Here is a 22,974-nt window from a genome sequence, read left to right as displayed (position 1 = left end):
GGACTGTGAGACTAAAGCCCGCCATGGGAGGAACTTTGAAACCACATATTTAAGCAAATTTTCAGAACAATTTACTGATCTACAAATTTCCGGCCCTGAAAGAAGAAACATTTCAAAACAGAGAACCACATTAAGGAAAGCATAAACAAAATAAGTTAAACTGATAAATGACTAACTAGAAAATTTGTATTAGAACCTGCATCTTATTACTTTAAGTTAGTTTTATGTTCCGATTGATACTGATACACAAAACAGAGCTCAAAATTAAATAAATTTTACTGACACTATAAATGTGTACAAAATACTGCATAGTTTGGAGAAAAACTTACCTGACAAAATAATGGAAAGTGCAATGACACTTGCAATTAGGAGTAAGGTAATAAAAAAGCACAAATAAATTTTGATAGGAGTTACAGGGTATATAACTGCTAGAAATTTTTCTTGCAAAATTTTTTTTGCAAAAAATATTTTTCTGCAAAACATAAATACCAAAATACTTTCTCTTAGGGAGGAAAAAAGTTAATTAGCCACAGAATCAACTCCAAGTTTAGTTTGTACTCTCCTAGTGCAAGTCTCTTCTACAAAAGTTCCTGTCAATCAATAATATCCATGAAAGAGGGCTACAAACAAGGGAAATGGAACATTTCCTCTCCAGGATTTTCTAGTTATTGGAAAAAGGGGCAATGAAAGTATAAGATAAAAAAGAGGACAAATCAGGATGAAAAAGGGACATATAAACAATCCAGATTTGCCACCATAATAAACGACCTGGTTAGAAGTACTGAGGGATACATTAGAAGATAAACAATAGTAATTCACCTTTTTGTTTTCTATTTAAAAAGCTAGATTTGTTTTTAAAAAAGAATTTTTTTCACATGCCTTTAACTTCAAGTAAAACAACTTATGGCCTTATTTCTTTTTTTATTTTTAATTTTTTATCTGTTCTTTTTAGTTATACATGATAGTAGAATGTATTTTGACATATCTTTCATATATATATATATGGAGTAGAACTTCCCATTCTTGTGGTTGTACATGATGTGGAGTTACAGTGATCATGAACATAGGAAAGTTATATCAAATTCATTCTAGTGTCTTTCCCATTCCCATCTCCCCTTCCTTCCCACCATTCTTCTCTGTCCAATTTGGTGAACTTCCACTCCCCACCACCACCTATTGTGAGTCATCTGTATATCAGAGATAACATTTGGTCTTTGGTTTTTGGAGATTAACATGAGAGTCCTCAGTTCCATCCATTTTCCAGAAAATGCCATATTTTCCTTCTTCTTTATGGCTAATATTCCATTGTGTTAGATGTCCCATATTTTCTTTATCCATCCATCTGTTGAAAGGCATCTAGGTCAGTTCCATAGCTTAGCTAGTGTGAATTGAGCTGCTCAAAACACTGATGTGGCTCATCACTATAGTATGGTAATTTTAAGTCCTTTGGATATATGCCAAGGAGTGGGTCAAATAGTGGTTCCATTCCAAGTTTTCTGAGGAATCTCCATATTCCTTTCCAGAGTGGATGCACCAGTTTGCAGTTCTACCAGGAATTTCTCTTTTCCCCACATCCTTGCCAATTTTTATTGTTACTTGTATTCTTGATAATTGCCGTTCTGAGGGGATATAATGCACCATTTTAACAGAATAAGAAAAGAAAGGACATAGGAGCATCTCAAAAATGCAGCAAAAGCATGTGAAAATTTTTATTTTTAAAATTTTTATTTATTTATTTTTAATACAACAAAATGTTTAAAGAGCAATTTTGTCATAGGAAATATGAAACTGCCCCTGAGAGGAAGAGAGGGACAGGGGCCTCAGGATTGTGGGGGTGGGAGCCTGTTGGGGAAGGCAAAAGAGAACCAACTAAGAAACAAGGAAAACCAGAGCTGGGACCAGGGAGGAACAGAGGGAGGGGGCTGTGGTCCTGCAAAGGGGAGAAGGCAGGGCACTAAGGGCCAGTCAACAAAATCCAAAATAATTTGGCCATGAAATATAAACACAGTGTGTTCCTACCATGGGGAGGAGAAAGGGGTCGAAGGTGGGGAGGCTATTTTGGGAGAGGTCCTGGGGGTCCTACTTGCCCTGCTGTGCGCCCCTCTCCATCCCAACCCCCTCCCTCTGTGTCTGTGTGGGTGCTTGTCTGTGTGGGCCTGTGTGCACTTCTGCAGTCCCTTCCCTTCCCTAACCTCCCACCCCTCCACCCCCCTGTCATTTTGTTCCCACTCCTCTGCCCATCATCTTCAGAGGGGGAGGGAGAGGGGGACAGGTGAAGAGACAAACCTCCAGCCAGCTCTGCCCCTACCCTACCATAAGTCTCACCCATGGTTAAGAGTCAAGATCACAATATTTTGTGACAACCTGGTTGTTGGCGAATTTGCAAAGGTCCTGCATGGATTTCTGGTAGTCACACAGAGGTGAGCTCCACAAGGATCTTGCTGCAGTCAGGCACCTGGATACCATCTGTATCCAGGTGGACTTGAGGAGCTGTACTTGCTGCACTCACCCCGCAGGTCCCCCACCATCTCCTGTACTCCTCATCCACCAGGCGCACCTCTGGCAGCACCACTTCATGAGGCACAGGACCTCAGTAGGGTGGCCGCCCATCTGCACCTGGGAGGTCATCAGGTCCTGCACCTGCAGGATCACTGGTGTCTGGTTGATGGTGCTCAGCATGGCCCCCTGCAAGAGCAGCATTTTAATCCCTCCAGCTGTACCCATTCAGCCTGATCTGTGATGATGATGTCAAGGAATCGAGCAAAATTCTAGTAGATGTAATAAATGAGTTTTGGCAAAACTGTAAGATACAATACTAATCATTAAAAATCATTTCTATTTTCATATACTAGCAATTATCAAATGCAAATTAAAATACAAATTCAGTACCATTTGTAGTAATATCAGGATAAAATACTTAACTGTAAAGCTATCAAAATATGTTCATAATCAGTATAATGAAAACTACATGCAAGAACAATAAACAGCTCAAAGAAGATCTAAACAATAGAGAAACAAAAGATGTTCATACATTGGAATGTTCAACTCATGGATGGAATATTCACACTATTTCCAAACAGGTTTATAAATCCAGTGCAATTCCAGTAAACACTTCAGCATGATTTACTTTATTTTATTTTTTGTAGAAATCAAGAAGGTCACTTTTTAATTATGTGATAAGGTAAAAGAACCACAATAGCCAAATGATTTTGGAAAAAAAGATCAAATTTGGAGAAATCAGAGTTCTAGATTTCATGACTTACAAAGTAACAAGAATAAAGACAATACCATAGTGGTAAATAAACACATAAAATAATGCTTGATGTTAACAGACTTTTGAGAAATACAAATTAAAACACAATGGGTAGTCACCATATGATTCTCAGAGTAGCAAACAAAATTAAACAAAGTCACAACAGCAAGTGTTGGTGAAGAAAAGATGCAAATGGAATGTCCTTCTATTGTGTTTGGAAAGGCCAAAAAACATATATTTGTCATATGCCCTGTGCAGCTTGCCCCTAGGTATTCTACACTTGGGGAAAAAACTTGACTTTACACAAAAACCTATACATAAACTTTTTTTTTCAGTTTTATTGATAATTATGAAAAACTGAAAAATTTGCAACAATTCAAATATTCTTTAGCTGGGGAGAGATAAAAAAAATACCACCAGGATTTATGGGGTGGGAGGATGAGGAAAAGTTAAAATTAAACTGGGGCAGTAAGAAAAAGCAAAGCAAAGGAAAAAAAAAACACTTTATTAAAACCTTATACAGACTTGACCAAATCTATGCCAAATTTCAAGTGTCTTTCCCAGGGGCTCCTAAAGTCAGACTTGTTCAAAAGATTAAAAAGGCTGCAATGTGCAAAAGTCCTTTATACCTCACTTGAATGATCTTAACCACAAAGCTTCTCTCTTTCATCTCAGGCTCTCTCACACACATATTTTTTGATAACAATTTTTAACCTCTTTTATAAAACCAAGGCCTCTTCCTGTTTGATTTTTGAGACACTGCATATTTTGAAATAAGTGCATTATTCCTATATCATTGGTCCTTTTGAATAAAGTCCCTCCTTTTCTAAATCCAAATTTGTTTGTAGATGACAAACTATCCATCCGTACCATAGTGTGGATTAATCTCAAATGCATTACTACAGACTCTACTGCAGGATTCTATTTATGTAACATTCTGGAAAAGCAAACAGAAAACAGACCAGCAGTTGGCAAGGGCTTGGAGCAGAGGAGGAGAATGTCTATAAAGGGGCCTGAGGGGATTGGGAGTGGGTTGTGGATCTTTACCTTGATTGTGACCGTGACTTCATGATTATATGTGTTTGTCAAAACTCAAAATTCATACACCAAAAAAGTTAGTTTTATTGAATATAAGTTATGCTTTTAGAAAAGTTTCTGATGAGTTCCATTTCTCTATTACATTATACTCATTCTGCATACATCTCCAAATAAACCAGGGAGCCTCAGCTTAAAGCATACACAAGGACAAAGATATGTAGGATTATCTGATTTTAAGCACAGTGTTTTGTCATTTGGATTTTAGCTTGACATAAACATCTCAACTCATTATTTTTAGTTGTATAGTAAAAGTATCTTAACAACTCAATGCATCCTAATTTTTATTTATTTTTTATTGTCATTGGGCTAATATATAAATTTCTCCTTGAATTTCAATAAAGCTCCAACTTGCCCCTCTGACGAGTCTTCAAAAAGGCCCTCCTTTCTCATCTCCTTTTCCTTATAATGTATCTCTTCTTGGTTTTTTTTTACTTACTTTTTTGACATTGAAAAAAATCTCAAGCATATACAAAAAGAAAACAATATAATAAGTTCCTATATAACTATTAACTTTTCACCAATTTTCAAAATTATCAACATATAAGCAATTTGTTTCATATGCATTTCTTATTTGCCCCACCATCCCCCCACACACATAGTCCTCAAATTAATTTAAAGCAACTCATTCAAATTTGATAGGAATGGAGTTGATTATGACTTCTGGGTTTTGCATTGTGTTTAAAAATTCTCTTCAAATCCAAGAAAATAATATTTGATCTATTTTTTTTCTAGCTGGTCCCTGTATGATCCATTTTCTTTGGTTGCAATCTAAAGAGTTTAAGGTCTATTATTTTTAAAATACAAAACTTCCATGATATTACACATATGTTCCAAGTCTTCCAGAGTTTGTCTTCCTGGGCCTGACATTTCACAAGACTGAAATTTAGCTCCCTTTGTGATTTGGAGGCTGGAGAGTAAAAATATCCCCTTTAGTATTTTTCAAATTTCATTTTTTACTTTACCAGGTCCTGCTTTCTCCAGGCCATCTGTGAATCTAAAGTCTGTCTTTAACATTTCCACTGAAGCCTCTGCAGCTGTCATCTTGGTGCTCAGACAGGGGAGGAGTTCTCTAGTGATCTCTTGGTGAAGCTGGTTTGTGGGTGGAGCACAGCTGCTCACCTCCTGGCTAAGCAGGAAGCTGAAAACCATTGTGAAACCTAAAGCCCACCCTGGGAGGAACTTTGAAACCACTTATTCAAGCAAATTATCAGAATAATTTACTGACTGAGTTTCTGGCCCTGAGAGAAGGAACATTTCAAAATAGAGGAATTAGGGAACCAAATTAAGGGGAGCATAAACAAAATAAGTTAAACTGATAAATGCTTTAAGATTCTAAAATGCTTTCTTAACTTTTTGAAACATGTTTTTAAAATTTGATGATGATGATGATGATGATGATTATTATTATTTTAACTTCAGAGACCTCTCTCCTTCCAAGATGAAATAAAAAAGGCCAGTTTTAATCTCCTGAAATCAGCTTTTAAAGAAAGCATAAAATGTATCTAAATACCTTTCAAGCTCAGGTATCATGCAATCAAGGAAAGTGATCTTCAGGGACAGGGGGAATAGATAAGCCTAAGGTGTCCAAGTCCCTCATCCTGACCTTTTTCTTGGTCCACACTCCTGCTACAGGCCTCTGCCCTCTGGGCTGAGCCTGCCAGTCTCACCAGCACTCTGTGGTGGGTTTGCTTTTAGTTTCCATACCTTTGTGTCTCTGTAATGTTAATGGATGAGGAGAAAACCCTGGAAACTGGAAAACAGGAAGGCAAGGCTTTGTAGGCTGGCCAAGGACACTTAACCCTCCTCTGACTGGCAGCTCCTGTTCCTAGATCTGCTGGACCCCCTAACCCTGTGATGAGGAATGGTGGGGGGACACCCCTGTCCCAATTTGGAGGCAGAACCTGGGGAATCAGGAAAACCAATCAGAGCCTTGGATCCAGGCCAGATTTCTGAACTGGGAGCAGAGAAAGATGTGTATGTGGAACACAAGGGATTACATTTTAGATGGTGAAGCTATTCATTTAAAGGAGGAAAATTTTATTTTAGCTTAGGTTTTCAGAGGTTTCAGTCTGTGGTCACTTACCCCCATGTCTGTGGGCCTTTGATGAAGCCAGACTGCTGGTGGAGCACAGCTACTCACCTTGAGACTGAGAGAGAGAGCCACCAATGGTCATCTCTTCTGTGGTTTTACCCATTTCTTAATAGCATTAACTGATCACTGATTCAATGAGATCAGAGCCCTCATGATCCAATCACTTCCTGGACTCTGAAAATTGCTGCACTGGGGACAATTTGACACAGGAGCCTATCCATATCCAAACTGTAACACTACTCAAAATAAAGTCTATTATGCTTTTAAAAAAGAAAGAAAAGTAGATGTCTTTCAGTGAATTGTTTTCAGCCCAGTGACATAGGAACCTCTAATCATCTTCCACTTTGTAGTTTGCTGCTGCTTGTATATAGAAAAGACAGACATCCTCTGCCACGGGATACAGTCAGATAACAATTTCATTCAGTGGCAATGCACTGGTTTCTGTCACATTTCAGAAGTAGCACCTCAATGACTTGCTGTAATTTTTGATTCTCTTAGGAAATATGATGTTAAAAACTAAAAAATTATTAGTTTATTCACTATGAAATATTTTACTATTTATATGTATGTATAATAATAATTTTATCCAATAGTTGAACTGATCAGCTATTTGGAACATAGATTTTTACCCCCATTTTTAATTTTTAAAATATCATATTTAGCTATTCGTTTCTATCTTAATTGTTTTTGGAAATAAGAAAGATACTTTTCATTATTTAATACATATAAATATAGCTGTTTTATTATTGCTTATTAGGGATTTTTCACTTTTTTGAGTAAGGATTTTTTTCAGAAATAAGAAAACTCATGCATTTCTCTGTAAAAATAAAGATTGGATAGGTATACCTAGTATAACATGCCTTTTATACAGAAAAGTGTCTAAGGAAACAGAGTTTGAGTGCATCATAATAGTTTGAAATTAACCCTTTTTGGTTATTTTTTGAAACTCCAAAAGACAGGCATAAAGGATCTGACTGCAGGCCTTGCATGTTGACCATACTTCTCAGGAACATCATCAGAGAAGGCAGTTTTAATCAATGCCTATTTTATATATTCAGAAAGAAATTACTTCATGGGCACAGAGCTCTTAATTCTTGGAGCTGCATTCCAAATTCTCCTGTCCTCAGAAGAAAGGCAATGTTTTACCTCATGTATTATAATCTTTTGCTTGTAAGAAGGAGGGTACCTAAAAAAGCATGTGATCATAGATTTTTTTTATGACAGGCCCATAAAATGTAAATGGATTTTGAGTGAAATAATTATTTGAAAAGGTTGGGGAAGCTGGCTCAAATCTTCTTTATTTATTATGATCTAATTGAATTAACAAATTGCAAACATATGTGTGAAATGTGATATATAAAGTACTAGATGGTGAAACTGTAATAAAAAGGCCTAAAAGAGAAAAAAAACTAAGATATTTTTTATTGAAATAAAAAACATTTCTGGGATTTTATTGATCAGCTTATATAGTAACATATCCAGAGTTTCTGTGATAATGATATCCTCATCAGGGGCTGGGGTTATGACAGTGGTAGCAGCTCAGTGGTAGTGTACTTGCCTAGCATATGTGAGGCACTGGGTTCAATTCTCAGTACCACCTTAAAAAAATAAAAGTATTGTGTCCATTTTTTAAAAAAAGATCCTGATCATAGCAATTATAATTTATTTATGTCATATTTTGCCTTAGAGTGATGTTTGAAGTGTAATTGTGGACCAGTGGCAACCCATAAATTGTGTTACCAGTTAAAGGTGAGTTAAATACAGAATTGAAAGTAACTATTTAAACTATAAGTAATAAATTGACATTTCCATGAGGACCAAACCTCACTGAACATGATATGGACTAACACAATACTATTTTCATCAGTGGTGGATCACTATTGGCATGAGTTTCACATGAGGCATGAGTAGTAGGCCATACTATAAAGTGTGATGCTCCATTCCATCTTTTAAATTTTTTTGAAAATTTTTAGATATTACAGAATTAAACTAAAATGTATTAATAGTCTACTCTTGCATTTCCTTGACAAAAAGAAAAATTCATGAGCCAAAAAAAAAAAAGGAGAAGCTTATAAAACTAAATATACATCTCAGCTTTGATGGCAGAACAGAGAAAGGAATTAAAATGCTTTAGTTTAAAAATCACAAGTGAATGATAAAGTGTGTAGAAACTGAAAATTTACAAACTGTTTACAACCTAGAATCCTTGACTGTCCAGAAACTACACAGATGGATCATGGTGAACAACAGAAAGGGATTATGGATGAATATGCATTGTTCTAGCCACTCCCCATGCCTCTCATCTGCAAGGAAAGCCTGACATTGTTTAGATACTGAGCCAAGCTAATGCTGGCAGCAGATCCAAGGATGGTAAGCTGCCTATCAGTAGATCCTTCCATGGAGTTTGCAATTTTGATCTGCACCCCAGCCATCTGATGGATCTCACCTTGATGTCACATTATGCAGCTGACCAAGTGATTTTGGATGGTGAGTTCATGAGAAGTAGTCTGAGCAGATGTGTACAAACCTGCCCATAGCGTTTCACCTCTGGAAAGCTGGATTCAATGCCACTGAATTTGGTGTTGTCATGCATCATAGAAAAATGAGACTGTTGCACTGCCAACTGGTGCAGAATGAACAAATCTGGCTGTAGAATGACATACCATCCTTGAATAATATAGGCCTGATCACCAGCAAAGATGATAGGAGAACTTGAGGGCTTGGACCAGTAGGATATGGTCACACCCTTTGGGGTGGGGACAGAGAGAGTGTCTCCAATGTCACCTTGCAGATCTGTTTTGACACACTCAATAATGGATTGAGGAATGCCAGCAATAGTGGTGGCCTGCTCAGATGAATTGGGGAGCATATCCCCTGCCACCTGGACTTGAGCCCCTGTACTCTCTCATAATTTCCTTAATCTTGCAATTACCTTTTCCCATGAGAGAGCCACACTAACTTGCAGGCCCTCAGAGTGACAAGGGTTCAACTGGCAGCTGTGCTGTTGGTCATAGAGCTGCTGAAGTCCTCTTCTGGTTTGTCCATGATCACAGCAAAGGCTGTGAAGATGGTATTAGCGGGTCCAGCCAAAGTGATAATTCTCCCAGGACAATTCCCTTTTGAGATGTTGATATGGGCACCACTCTCCTCGTGCATCTTCTTAACTGATTCTGCTTTCTTTCCCATGAGACTGCCAGCTTCCTTTCCAGGTATAAGTAGCCCAATGGTGAGAGTGACATTGAATCCACCTTCAGTCACGCCAGTGAGCAGCGTTATGGGGAGCTGGACTTTGAGTGGTCAAGTCTTTGGTCACTGATGGGGGTGAAAGCCAAAAACTGCAGATGAGAGACCACTGCAGGGGGAAAAAAGGGAGATGGCCAGAAAGGAAGGCTGGAGGCAGAGAGAGGAACAATTAGAGTGAGCAGGAAGGCACAGGGGACCCACCAACAGGGGAGGGTGGAAAAGGGTGGGAAAGAGGCCCTTGGGCTGGGGAAGGCAGGAGGGAGATTGGGCAGGAGGGAAAGGGCACAGGTTGGAGCTGCTCAGGCTGCTGCTGGTCTCTCATTTTCTTAAGACAGAAAAAATTAATTATAAAATTTAAATGATAATTTATTGTAAGTAGTAATTGATAAGTTATTACAGACAAAATTTTAAAATACAGTATTATTTGAATTACTTTGAATAAGGTTTAAAGATAAATAAACTTAGCTTTTTGAAATTATCTTCAAACATCTTGTTTTAGTCTCATTGATATATCTATATATATATATATATATATAGATATATAGATATATAGATATATAGATATATATTTGAATATATATATAGATATATAGATATATAGATATTTGAATATATATATAGATATTTGAAATGGGTTCCTCTACTATGAGTGGCATTAAAATGAAACAGATACCATTACAGAGGAGAGTGACTATAGATAATAATAATGAATTAAATGTTTCAGAAAACTGGCTAAAAGTATTTTGAAAATTTTCACCACAAAAGTTGATGAGATAAACATGTTGAAGCTGATTTAAATATTTCATATTGTATCCATGAATCAAAATATCACATAATATACTGATTAATATGTACAGTTTTAATGTTCTAGTTCTTAGTTTAAAATAAATAATTTAAAAGTTTTTTAAAATTTAAAAAGAAATTATTACTTCTGTGGGCAACCTCATTTGTCAAATTAAAACTTCACATATTGATATAAATAAAATAAAATTCATTAAAGCTACAGAGGTATGCATTTATTATGAGAAATAAAACTTCACTCCAACTTAGGAATAGTTACAGTTTCAGAATGTTAAAGTCTGGAATGTAATAGTAATTCTTCATAACAGTTATCAATAAGCACATAGTTTTATATTCCTTTCTCCCTGTATTTTTGTTCCAATCATATCAGTTGAAATATAGTTTTATGACTGTAGAATCTAATTTTAAAATTGATTTTTTCCTTGGTCTTTTTTTCTTCTTAAAAATTTTATTTCTGTAAAAATTCCTTTTTATTATATTTTATAAAAGTGTCAGCCTGTGATGGATTGGAGGAAAGACAGATATTTTATTACAGATAGAAGTTTAATTGATATTTGTTAAATGTTCATAATAGTATTCTTATCTCAGTTAATTCTTGCAACAATGACACAAAGTCTCATTTTATGAAAGAAATTGAAGCTTATGCTTAATAGCTTTCTTACGTTACATAGATACTAACAGCACAGTTATGTATGATTCAACATTCCGTCTATCTTACTCTAAAGCATGTAGATTTACTTCTATGTCTACACCACAATTGGACTCTTTCATTTTCCTTTAGTTTCATGCTAGTCTATTAGGTTTGAGATAATTCTGAAAGAGTAGAGCTTTCTTTGAAGCTGCAGAACTTTTGCAGAGCAAAGTGCTGTCTTTATAAAAAAAAATGGGACATTCATAAAATCAATTCTAGTTAGTAAAAGTCTACATAGCTACAAGATTTGTGTTACTAAACTGAAATGTATCAAACACTCACAAAACAAAATGCACTATTTATTACTGTGTATCATGTGCTGTAACATCGCTTGGAAATGCAATTCATTTATTCCACCCATATATATTATTATGTGCCTGCCGGGCACTAGGCTTTAAAGAGCTGTGACTAAGACAGGAAATGTGCTGCTGTCTTAGAATTCTCATTCTAGCAGCTATGAAATGGGCAATACTAAAAATGCAGCAACAAAAAGGTGATTTCAGAGAGTGTTAGGCATGACAAATATGGCTGGGATAGAACATCTTGGAAGCAACATTAGACTGAAGCGTCTGGGAAGGTTCCTTGAGAATGTAAAGCATAGAGGTCTGAGTATTCCATCCCTAGAGATCAGCTAGAGCAAAGGGCCTAAGGCAGGAAGAAACTGTCTTATGCAAGAAATTGAGATTTTTGTGGATATTATACAATCATTACAGCAGCAGATGCAGAGGTGGGGAAGGATGAGCAGTAAGAAATGATGCTGAGGTTATAATAAATATTGTCAGCTCCTGTTGGACTTTGTGAAACAATTTTATTTTTCTTTAACTGCAGCAGGGAGCTACTGGAGGAGTCCTTTTAAATGAAGAAAATATACTTTTACATTTTTGTGGTTCAGAATATAATTGTGGCTGCTAGGTGGAAATGGTTTATGGAAGGGAAATGATGCAAGTAGAGGACAATGAGAAGTGTCAACCTAGAGTGCGTAAATGCTTAGATACGAATCAAATCTTTAATTTCTCTGAAATTTAGAGGAAAATAAGTGTCAGTAAGTTAAGAAACTGTGGCCCTTCAAGTGGGAAGAAGAGAATGTGGTGCTTTGGAAAAACATAAGGGAAAAAGCATTGGGCAGGGCTCATTTGTAGTTCTTCTCTTCCACCCTTTGAAAGACAGGGAAAATTATCCAAATTTCCCAATTACTCCTGCTGCTTTCCAATAGTGAGCCATAAAGAATGCCAGGAATATTCAAGAAGCTGAGTGTTATTATTATTTTGTATCACTATAGGCTGCTGTCAAAAAAGTATCACAGCACAGGCTTAAATAAGTAAGGAGGATTTGATTCAAGAAAGTTGTTATGAGAGTCAAGATTATTGCAATAGGGGAGAAAGATGAAATTAAAGTCCACTGGACAAATGACAGTAGAGTTCACAAGCCCTAGAGGGTACTAATGGAAAAGTCTTGGAGAATTTTAAGAGTTAGAGGAAGGGCTCCATGATTAGACCATCTGTGTTGACTGACTGGGACTTATGTAAATCAGATTCTACCCTCCTACACTGACAAACAGATAGAGATACTATCTTGTTGATTATATTTCAAAGGGATGACTTGCAGAGAAAGATTTCTGGAATCTTTCTGTCCAAAGACTAAAGATTTACATTTCAAAAGATAAGAGGAAAAGAATTACAACCATAAATTTTCTCAAGTAAATTCTCTAAGAAAACAGATTCAGAAGCTTACAGTTGGGAGGAAAACTGTCTACAGTGAAATCAATTTTAAGGGCTAATCTAAGGCCATTCAGATCACCATATACATGTTTAAATCTTGCTCAGAGTGATCCTGTTATTAACTCACCCTCAAAGTTTCTAGCTAAAGATGTGATAGAGTATTTTATTTAACTCTGTAAAGTCTAAATAGGGCCTGGGGATATAGCTCAGTTGGTAGAGTGCTTGCCTTGCATGCACAAGACTGGGTCCAATCCCAAGCACCACAAATAAATAAATAAAGTTCAGATAGTATGGGTTACATTTTGCAGAAGCCACAGACTATTAGCAAAGCAATATAATGAATATTTTTTAAATTTATTTGAATTTAGGCAGACTATTTAACTAGAAGCCTGTCTAAGCATGAAGCCCAGGCTCAGAAAAATCTGGGAAGCAGGTAATGTCTATGATTTTTTTATTTCTAGTATTCTAAGAGCAACCAAGTGGAACTGTAGGTTGCAAAAGAAGCCAGACTTTTAGAGTTAGAAAACATAATTTACTGTTGTTATTCACTCACTGATAAAGTCAAGAAAACAATCCATAAATAATGCAGATATTATTTCATCAAAAACAATAATGATGATTTAAATGTTTTCCCAATTAACTTCAAATTTCTGACTTCAGTATACAGGTGTGTGTACAAAATGAAGGACATTGTAACATCTTCTGCTGGGAACTGTTGGTCTACATGTTCTGTAGAAAAGAAAAGAAAACATGGATCCTTTGAACATCCACAAAAGAAATCTCATTCTGGGGATAACTCCTTCATTTCTCTACATAAAAATACTTTCAAATGGACTGACAAACATCAACTACAAACTCTTTTTTTTAATTACTTACACATGACAGTACAATGATCTTGACAATTCATACATTTGAATCAAATTGGGTACAATTTCTCATTTTTCTGATTGTACAGGTTGAAGAATCACATTGGTCATACAGTCACCTATATACATACAGCAATAATATTGTCTAACTACAAACTCTTGAGGAGCATGTCAGTGTTCATGTCCCCCCTCTCTATAACCCAACCACCTTCTCATATAAGCAGCCAGAGGTCCCGCTGAATGAAATTGTGAAAATAATGGACCAGATTATTTGCATCAATTACATAGGGGTTCTAAAAGTTCAATAAACTTGCAAATCACATGGAGATCTTATTTTTACTTCAAATCTATATTCATTGGGTATAGAATTCTACATTTTGAAAAAACATCCAGGTGAGGCTCCACTGCTGGTAGGAACTTGCAGAAACTTCCAAGGTTGAAATAGAAAGAAACACTTGCAGCCAGATTGGTAAAAGAAACCAATTCCCATAGACCTTAGAAGAATCATCTTCCAGTGCAGGAGGAGAAAGGGGGATCAGTAGAAATTTTCTTTGGGTAAGGAAGTGGGGTACAGCACAATATGAAGGGGGAAATACCCCCCCAGGTGAAGCAAGCATGTTATTAGGCTCCACCTCCCTGCCTCACACCCCACATCCTAGGGCTTATGATTAGGCCCAAAAGGGTCTCAGACCAATGACCTGGGACTGATTTAAGAATCTTTACTCTGATTTCTTCAAAGATGAAGAGTTATTCTGCCTAAAGCTTGACTTTTTCTGAGCCTGGCACTGGGGAAAAATAAAGGAGCAACTGTGTGGCTTCAAAGATGACAAATATGGAAAGAAACTTCCCTGACTTGGAAGGAGTGTTTTAGGAAAATAATGGAGGGGTGGTGAGCTGTTCTGGGTCTTCCCTCCTGCCTCTGGTGTAGCTGAGCGATAGATAAAGAGAAATTCAACTCACAAATAGATTGAGAGAATTAAGGGTTTATGGAGTTTTCAATAGATGGTGTCTCCAGGATCAGGTTACAGGACAAGGCAGGAGTTGGAGCAACCAGAACAAGGTGTCTATTTAGCTCCCTGACTCCACATCATGCAGACACAAATCAAGTTGTTGACTGTTCAAATCAGGTTTTATGTCCTGTGATAAACATTAGTGCTTCCTTTACAGAACTAAAACTGAGAAACTCCTTCCAGATTAGAGAGAGAGAAAGAGAGAGAGAGAGAGAGAGAGAGAGAGAGAGAGAGAGACAAAGAGAGACAGAGAATATGATTTTGTATCCCACTTTGCAAATTTATTGAATAATATTTTGTGAATGACTGAAATGTACCACATGTTCTGTACATGTATTATTTTCAATGACTGCTTAAGATAGTGTAGCCAACATACATGGAGCATCCTAGGCATGGGCCTACCATAGGCCAGAAGCTCTATTACAAATATTGTCTCAGTTTCCATAGAGCACTATTACCCCAGCTTGTTCTGACTAAAAACAGATTTGAAGGGTTTCAATATCTTGCCTGAGCTAACAGAAAAAAGTAAATGGGAAAACTGGGTCGTGGTCTCATACAATCAAGTCTATGAAAACTTATGGTCCAAGGATTCTTATGATACCACTAACAGGTGCAACCCAAACCAGTTGTATAGGGCTCTTTCTAAAACTACAAACTCATTGCGCTGGAATGTCTTAGTTCATTCAAGTCAAAAGTGTGTATGAAGTTGGCCTTAAGAAAAAAAAAAAAAAGTATGATTCCATGGACTACAGTACAAAAGTTAATAAGTAGTATTTTTGCCTATTAAATTGTGAAATTAGAGAAATACAAATATAATATTAGGAAGTAATAAAAATAGAGTAGAATTGGCACAGTTACAGAGGCTGTAACTTCAGCAATATAACTTTTCAAATTTTAAAAAGAAGTATATGGAAACTACACACAATGCACAAATATAAAACAGAGATAATATACCAAATGGTACCTAAAATACACACATGCAAACACATACATTTACGCACAAAAAACAAATATGGTGATAAAATTATGAGAAGGCGAAATATCGACAACAATAAATGGAATAAAATCACATATGAATTTAAATTGATGCTTGTATCAATGAGACATTATTGATTATAAAATTCGTTAAGCAAAATCAACAAAAATATTGAAAATAAAATTGTGGTCATGTACATACTTGGGACTTAAACTACAGATAAATAAGTGATTTAAAATAATATGTCTCCCCCATTTGACATGTATTAACACATTTGCCAATATTTCCTATGTATCAGGATGAAAATGAACAAATAAGATTTATAGATCTGAATAAAGATATTTCCCCTTTACTTTTTATCAGAAATAATATCTAATGAGATTTTTACATATTATTTGTGTGCTTGCTTTGTATGCATTTGCCATGAACAATTGAGGATTGTTTTATGTAATTTTCTACCTTGTCTGATGTTGAAAACCGAAGCCTCTTGGTGGCTTGTTCTGGGACTTCTAGGGAGGCCTTTGTGGTAAGTATTTCCTGTTGTACAGAAAGGCAAGTGATCTCATTTTGTTCACAGTTGGAAACTTATGAAGTTTGAACAGCAAAAGCATTTAGGCAATGCTTTTTCCTGTCATCCTAATTTTGAAATGTTCTGAATATTTGCACATATTATTACAGAACAAGCTGTAGAAGAATTGTCTATTTGAAAGGATTTCTGAGAGATATCTGTTCAGGTGGTGTTTGGAAACCGTGAACATATTTTTTTTATTTATTTATTGATGGGAGGTACTGGGAGTTGAACTCAGGGGCACTCAACCAGCCCTATTTTGTATTTTATTTTGAGACAGGGTCTCACTGAGCTGCTTAGCACCTCACTTTTGCTGAGACTGTCTTTGAACTTGAAATCCTCCTGCCTCATCCTCTAGAGCTGCTGGGATTACAGGCATGAGCCACTGCAGCTGGCCAGAAACCATGAACTTTTGCTGTAGGATCTGCTTATATTAATAGCTGTAAATTCTGTTATAATACCCAATCACATACATACACAAAAATCAGCTTTTTCAGACAAATATAATTACTAGACTGGCTTCAGTGTATAAAATTCATTTGAATATTTTATTAACCAAATAGTGTCACATTGCCCCTAAACTTCATATGTTGGTACTTCAGAATGTGACTGTAAATTGAAACGAAGAATTCAAAGAACCTGTCCCTTAACAACTTCATTAACTTAAAATGAGGCTAAGTTAAAATGAGGCTGATAGGGTGAGCTATGACGTAATATGACTGGCATCCTGACACACCAAAAAAGAGGAGATCAGGACACAGAGACATAAAGGGCAGACCACGTGGAGACACACAGAGAAAACGGCTACTTAAAACCCAGGACAAAGGTGTCTGAAGAAACCAACTTTGCCCACACTCCAGTTTGAGATTTCTAGACTCCAGAACTCTGAGAATTTCTGTTGTTTGAGCCAGTCTATCTGTGATACTTTTATGTAAGTCCTAGCAAGCAGATAAAGAAAGGGTTTTATATCCATTCCCCACATATAAGAATATGTGCTTATCTTATGCTTCTTATTTTCACTTCCTTCCTCCTTTATATATTCCCTCACATATTTCTTCATCTTTCAACTTGATTTGTGCAATGATTTTATGGCACTATAAAGACAGACATGAGTCAAGGGAAAATTTCCATGTAAAAACAAAAATGAATATAAATTGAAGTTACCGTATTGCAAACACATGATGTTGTACGTGCAAAATATGTAGGAATACAGAGAGAGAAGTAATTATTTGCTTATAATCCCATATTTGAATGAGCTAGTTATGGTGTACACAGACTCATGGGTCAATGTCAAATGAAGTAGACCATGAGCAAGGTGAGATTTCCACATACTCCTTAAAGTCTCACTCTTCCATCTCCATTGTTCTATTGCACTCCTTCAATGAGTCATTTTTCAATTATGTGAATAGGAAAAGAGCTGCTGGGATTACACTGTTATTACATCTTCAGTGTTTTCATAGAATGTGCCTATCTTCCCTTATTTGTCATTACAAAACACTAGATTTCCCTCAGTTATGAAAAATTTCATTTGTAAATCTTTTATTGTGGCAAAAATGCACAAAATAAAATTTACCATTTTAAACATTTTTCAGTGTATAGTAGTGTTGAGTATATTGACACTGCTATGAAACAGATCTCCAGAACTCTTCCATATTGCAAAACTGAAACTAAGTACCTTTTAAAACCTACCTCTTCACTCCACTGCAGGCAAACCCCCAGAAACCACTTAGTTTCTTTTTGTCTCTGAATTAAATTCCTCTAGGTATTTCATAGAACTAGGTTCATACTGTGTTTGACTTTTTTGTAAGTGGTTTCACTTAGCATAATATTCCCAAGTTTCATCCATATTGGAGCAAATGTCAGAATTTCCTTTTTTAAGGCCAACTAATATTCCATTGTATGTTGATGATAATTTTTTCCCATTCATCTACCGATGAACAATACTTGGGTTGTTCCACATTTCAGTTCTTATGACTAGTGTTGCAATAAGCAAGGATATGAAACTACCTTTCTGAAACTTAGTCTCTTTTTGCAGCTATAACAAAATATCCCAAGCTGGGTAATTTCTAAAGAACAGAAATTTATTTGTTACAGTTCTGGAAGCTTGTAAGTCCAAGATCAGGGTGCCAGTATTTTGGTGTCTTGCTGCATCCGCACATGATGGAAGAGGTGAAAGGCATGAGGTATAAATGATGTGACCTCACATGGCAGAAGACAGAAGGGAAAAAAGGGCCTAAACTAGTTTCAGCCCTTATGTAAGGTACTGCCACTCATGAAGGCAAGGTCCTCATGACGTAGTTTTCATGACTCAATACTACCATAATGGGATTACATTTCAATATGAATTTGGGGTAGGATATATTCAAACCATAACAAAGAGAATCTGCTTTCAGTTATTATTAGTATCTACCTAGGGGTGGTAATCCAGGCTCACATGTTAATGCTATTTTTAGTTTTTTTCCTTTAACATTCATTGACTGAGTTTTTATAGATGAATTATAATTATACATAATAGTGCATAGAAACACACCTTATTTCTGCGTGTTGATTTTGTGTCCTGTTATTATGGTTTGGATGTAAGGTGTATCCTAAAAGCTCCTGTGTGAGATGACGCAAGAAGGTTTAGAGGAGAAATGACTAGGTTATGAGAGCCTTAACCCAATCAGTGAATGCCACAGTCTGGCTGGGCACAAAATCACGAGCCACCACACAGCTTGTAGATTCAAACAGCAACTCTTTATTCCCGAACTCACACCGGCACTCTACAAACACGTTTTGGGGAAATCCACGTTCTCTGCCCAAATCCACATTCTCTGCCCAAATTCACCTCCACTGGGCTTCTTTCTCCAAAATATACTGTCTGAATCCTGTGAGAACTCAAGGGGAACTCAGGCAGCAGGATACGCCCTATTCCCAGCAGGAATAATCTTAAACCTTAAACCTGGAACCTAAACTGGGAACGCCCTAAACACGATTATCTTAAACCGGGAACACCCTAATCCGCCTTGGTCCTTGAGCAAGGTCACCTACATCCAATGTCACTGCAACATGGGGTACGCTGGCAAGGAAATTGTCATACCTACTTGGCTAATGGCTCCCAGCATCTCCCCCCTTCTGATTAATTAAACAACAAGCAATGTGGCTTAAGGACCGTGCCTGGTAGGTTGTCCAATTCAACATATGGTTCTTACCCGTCATCGGAAAACTGACCTTTAGGCGTCAGCCTCCTGTCTTAGGTTGATACCACTGTAATTGGATCATACCCGTCACTGACTACCGGTCCAGCATAAGCCATTGGCCCCCAAATTTTAGACCATCACTAGCAGAAGGGAGGAGGATACAGAAATGCCACGACACCAAGCCAATTGACGGCTCCTTGGGAAAAATTGCATCACTGGTGACACCATCAGCAAAGATATGTCAGCACTACCACAATTAACATGGGGTGCGCTGGCAAGGAAATAAAAATTGCATCACTAGTGACACCATCAGCAAAGATATGCCAGCATTACCACAATTTGCTGCACCAAACGATAGTTACATAGTCCAGGCAAGTTCTGCAAGCAGTTCAAAGCAGAGGAAGCTATCAATATGTCCATTTCCTCCCAAAATCCGTTTCCTCCCAAAGTAAGTTGACTCTTTGATTGAGCATTACTTGTTGAGTTCTTCACTGGCACTGGGATGGAGATAGGAATTCTGGCAATGATGCTAAAGAGACATTATGCTGAAAAGAATTATTAAATATAATGAAAAGGAAAGGTGAAAGTAAACAAACAGATCTGTTAACCTACTTTAAAAACAATCCTTAACAGCCTTTTACCTAATTTAAACTAGTAAACAAACAGATCTGTTTACCACCTTTAAAAACAATCCTTAACAGCTGTTTACCTAATTTAAATTAAACCATTTAAATCACGTGAATAAAAAAAAAATAATAATAATTCGGATCCATTTTTTCATGAGCGCTCCTCATATAAGAAATATGGACATACGCACATACAGACATACAACACAAAACACAAGAGTGTACACAAACGTACAACACATAAGAAAATAGTAAAGGCCTTGTAGCTTTACCTGGGTGAAATCTCCATTGCAATGTTTAAAAACTCCACAGTCAAAAAATAAAACTGATCAGAAAAACATTAACCTAGGTTTGTATGAGCTCAAAAAATAAAAATAGAACCTTATGATGTGGAAAAATGCAATAATAAAATAGCTATTGAAAAAAGCATCCTGGTTAATCACCGTCGCAGATGTAAGAATGGCCAAGCTGGAGTTCTGGATATCAGCTGTTATGGATTTGAGTCAAATCATCTTCTTTTTGATCTGTAGAAATTGTTTTAGTTAATCTCTCTGGAATCCAAATCGGCTGCTGTTCTCCCTGTGGAAAAACACAAACAGAGCACCGATTCCAGACAATCACTGGGTCAGGACCTTTCCATTGTCCTGTTAGAATATCTTTCCAAAGTACTTTAGGCTTATGTACATTTTTTGGATACATGTGCCTTTCCGCAGCACTAAGTCCTGATGAATCCAAATTTAAAAAGTTTAGAGTAAAAAGCGTTATTTTAAGTTTATCTTTGGGGGATATATACCCCTTTCCAATTCCCTCTTTTTGCTTTAATAAGTATGTTTTAATAGTTTGATGAGCTCTTTCAACTATGACATGTCCCTGTGGATTGTATGGGATTCCTGTTATATGAGTAATACCAAATGATGAGCAAAATTGTTTAAAAGAGATAGAGGTATAGCCAGGACCATTATCAGTTTTTAACTGTTTAGGAACGCCCACAGTGGCAAAATTTTGTAAGCAATGAGCTATAACATCTTTAGTTTTTTCTCCGGCATGAAGGGAGCCCATCAAAAATCCAGAAGAAGTATCAACTGTAACGTGTAAATATTTTAATTTTCCAAATTCTGGCAAGTGTGTGACGTCCATCTGCCAAATATGGTTAGGTATCAGTCCTCTAGGATTGACTCCAAGATTAACTTGTGGTAAAAATGTCACACAATTTTGACATTGTTTTATTATATGTCTGGCTTGTTCCTTAGTTATTTTAAAACGCTTTTGTAAAGTATTAGCATTAACATGAAACCTTTTATGAAAATTTGTAGCTTCTTCAAATGTAGAGAAAATATGTATGTCATGTGTAGTTTTATCTGCTAAATCATTGCCTAAACTAAGGGCTCCAGGCAATCCTGTATGTGCCCTGATATGTCCAATAAAGAATGGATCTTTTCTGTCCCAGATTAGACTTTGTATAGTGGAAAACAAAGAGAAAACAGTAGAAGAAGGGGAAATCCTACCAGCATCTTCAAGAGATAATATAGCATTAACTACATACTGACTATCAGAAAATAAATTAAATACAGAATCTTTAAACATCAAAAAAGCTTGTAAAACTGCATTAAGCTCTACATTTTGAGCTGATTGTTTGGGTACTAAAAATGTAAAAGTTTGATCAGGGGTAACTACTGCTGCTGTAGCATTATTTGACCCATCAGTGAATATATTTGGAGCATTCATGATAGGTGTTTTTCTTGTCATTTTAGGAAAAACTACAGGATGCTTAGACCAAAAAGACAACAAAGGATTAGATGGTAAATGATTATCAAATGAAACATTAGATTTACACATGATTATTGTCCAAGTATTTAACTCATTAGCTAACTCATCAATTTGATCCATAGTATATGGAGTAATAATTTTATTGGGAGAAATTCCAAACACTCCCTTCGCTGCTTTTATTCCTTTGAGTATTAATTGTCCTACAGCCTCAGGATACCTAGTAAGAATAGTGTTAGGAGAATAAGATAAATGTATCCACAATAATGGACCTTCTTGCCAAAATACTCCTGTAGGAATATTTTTTGTTGGTAGTACAATAAATAATAAAGGCAAACTTATATCAATTCTATCCAAATGCATATTTTCCATATATGTTTCAATAATTTTTAATGCCTTTCTTGCTTTAGGAGTTAACATGCGGGGTGAATTTGGATCTGATGGACCTTTTAGAATATCAAATAAAGGTCCCAATTCTCCTGTTGGTATACCTAGATAAGGCCTTATCCAATTTATGTCTCCCAATAACTTTTGAAAGTCGTTAAGTGATTTGAGTTGATCTACTCGTATTTGAATTTTTGGTGGACGGACCATGGTTGAGGATAATAGAACTCCTAAATAATTAATTGGAAAATTTAATTGTAATTTATCTATTGCTATCTCTAGATTATAATTTTTTTAATAAGTTTGTAAGTGTGGCATAACATTCCAGCAATATGTTTTTATCTTTATGTGCCAATAATACATCATCCATATAGTGAAATATTTGTAGTTCAGGATTTTGATTTCTAAGTGGCTGGATTGCTTTGTTAACATATATTTGACACATAGTTGGACTGTTAGCCATCCCTTGAGGGAGTACTTTCCATTCATATCTCTGATCAGGACTTTCACGATTTAATGCAGGGATAGTAAATGCAAAACGTGGACTATCCTTGGGATGAATTGGAATTGAAAAAAAAACAATCTTTAATATCTATAGCTAAAACATGCCAAGTTTTTGGCAAAGCAGACAATTGAGGAATCCCTGATTGAGCAGGTCCCATAATAACCATCTCATTATTAATGGCTCTTAAATCTTGCAGTAAT

General features: G+C 36.3%; 1 pseudogene; it reads right to left on the bottom strand.

Moving 5' to 3' along the window:
• Window positions 1-8,722: 8,722 nt before the first annotated feature.
• Window positions 8,723-9,734, bottom strand: LOC124098881 (poly(rC)-binding protein 2-like; annotated as a pseudogene).
• Window positions 9,735-22,974: the final 13,240 nt, after the last annotated feature.

The sequence above is a fragment of the Marmota monax genome, unplaced genomic scaffold (genome assembly GCF_021218885.2).
Source record: "Marmota monax isolate L192 unplaced genomic scaffold, Marmota_monax_Labrador192_F-V1.1 WCK01_AAM20220418_F8-fsc00830, whole genome shotgun sequence".
Lineage (NCBI taxonomy): Eukaryota > Metazoa > Chordata > Mammalia > Rodentia > Sciuridae > Marmota > Marmota monax.
Note: the sequence above shows the minus strand (reverse complement) of the source record. Positions and strands in the feature narration are given on the sequence as shown.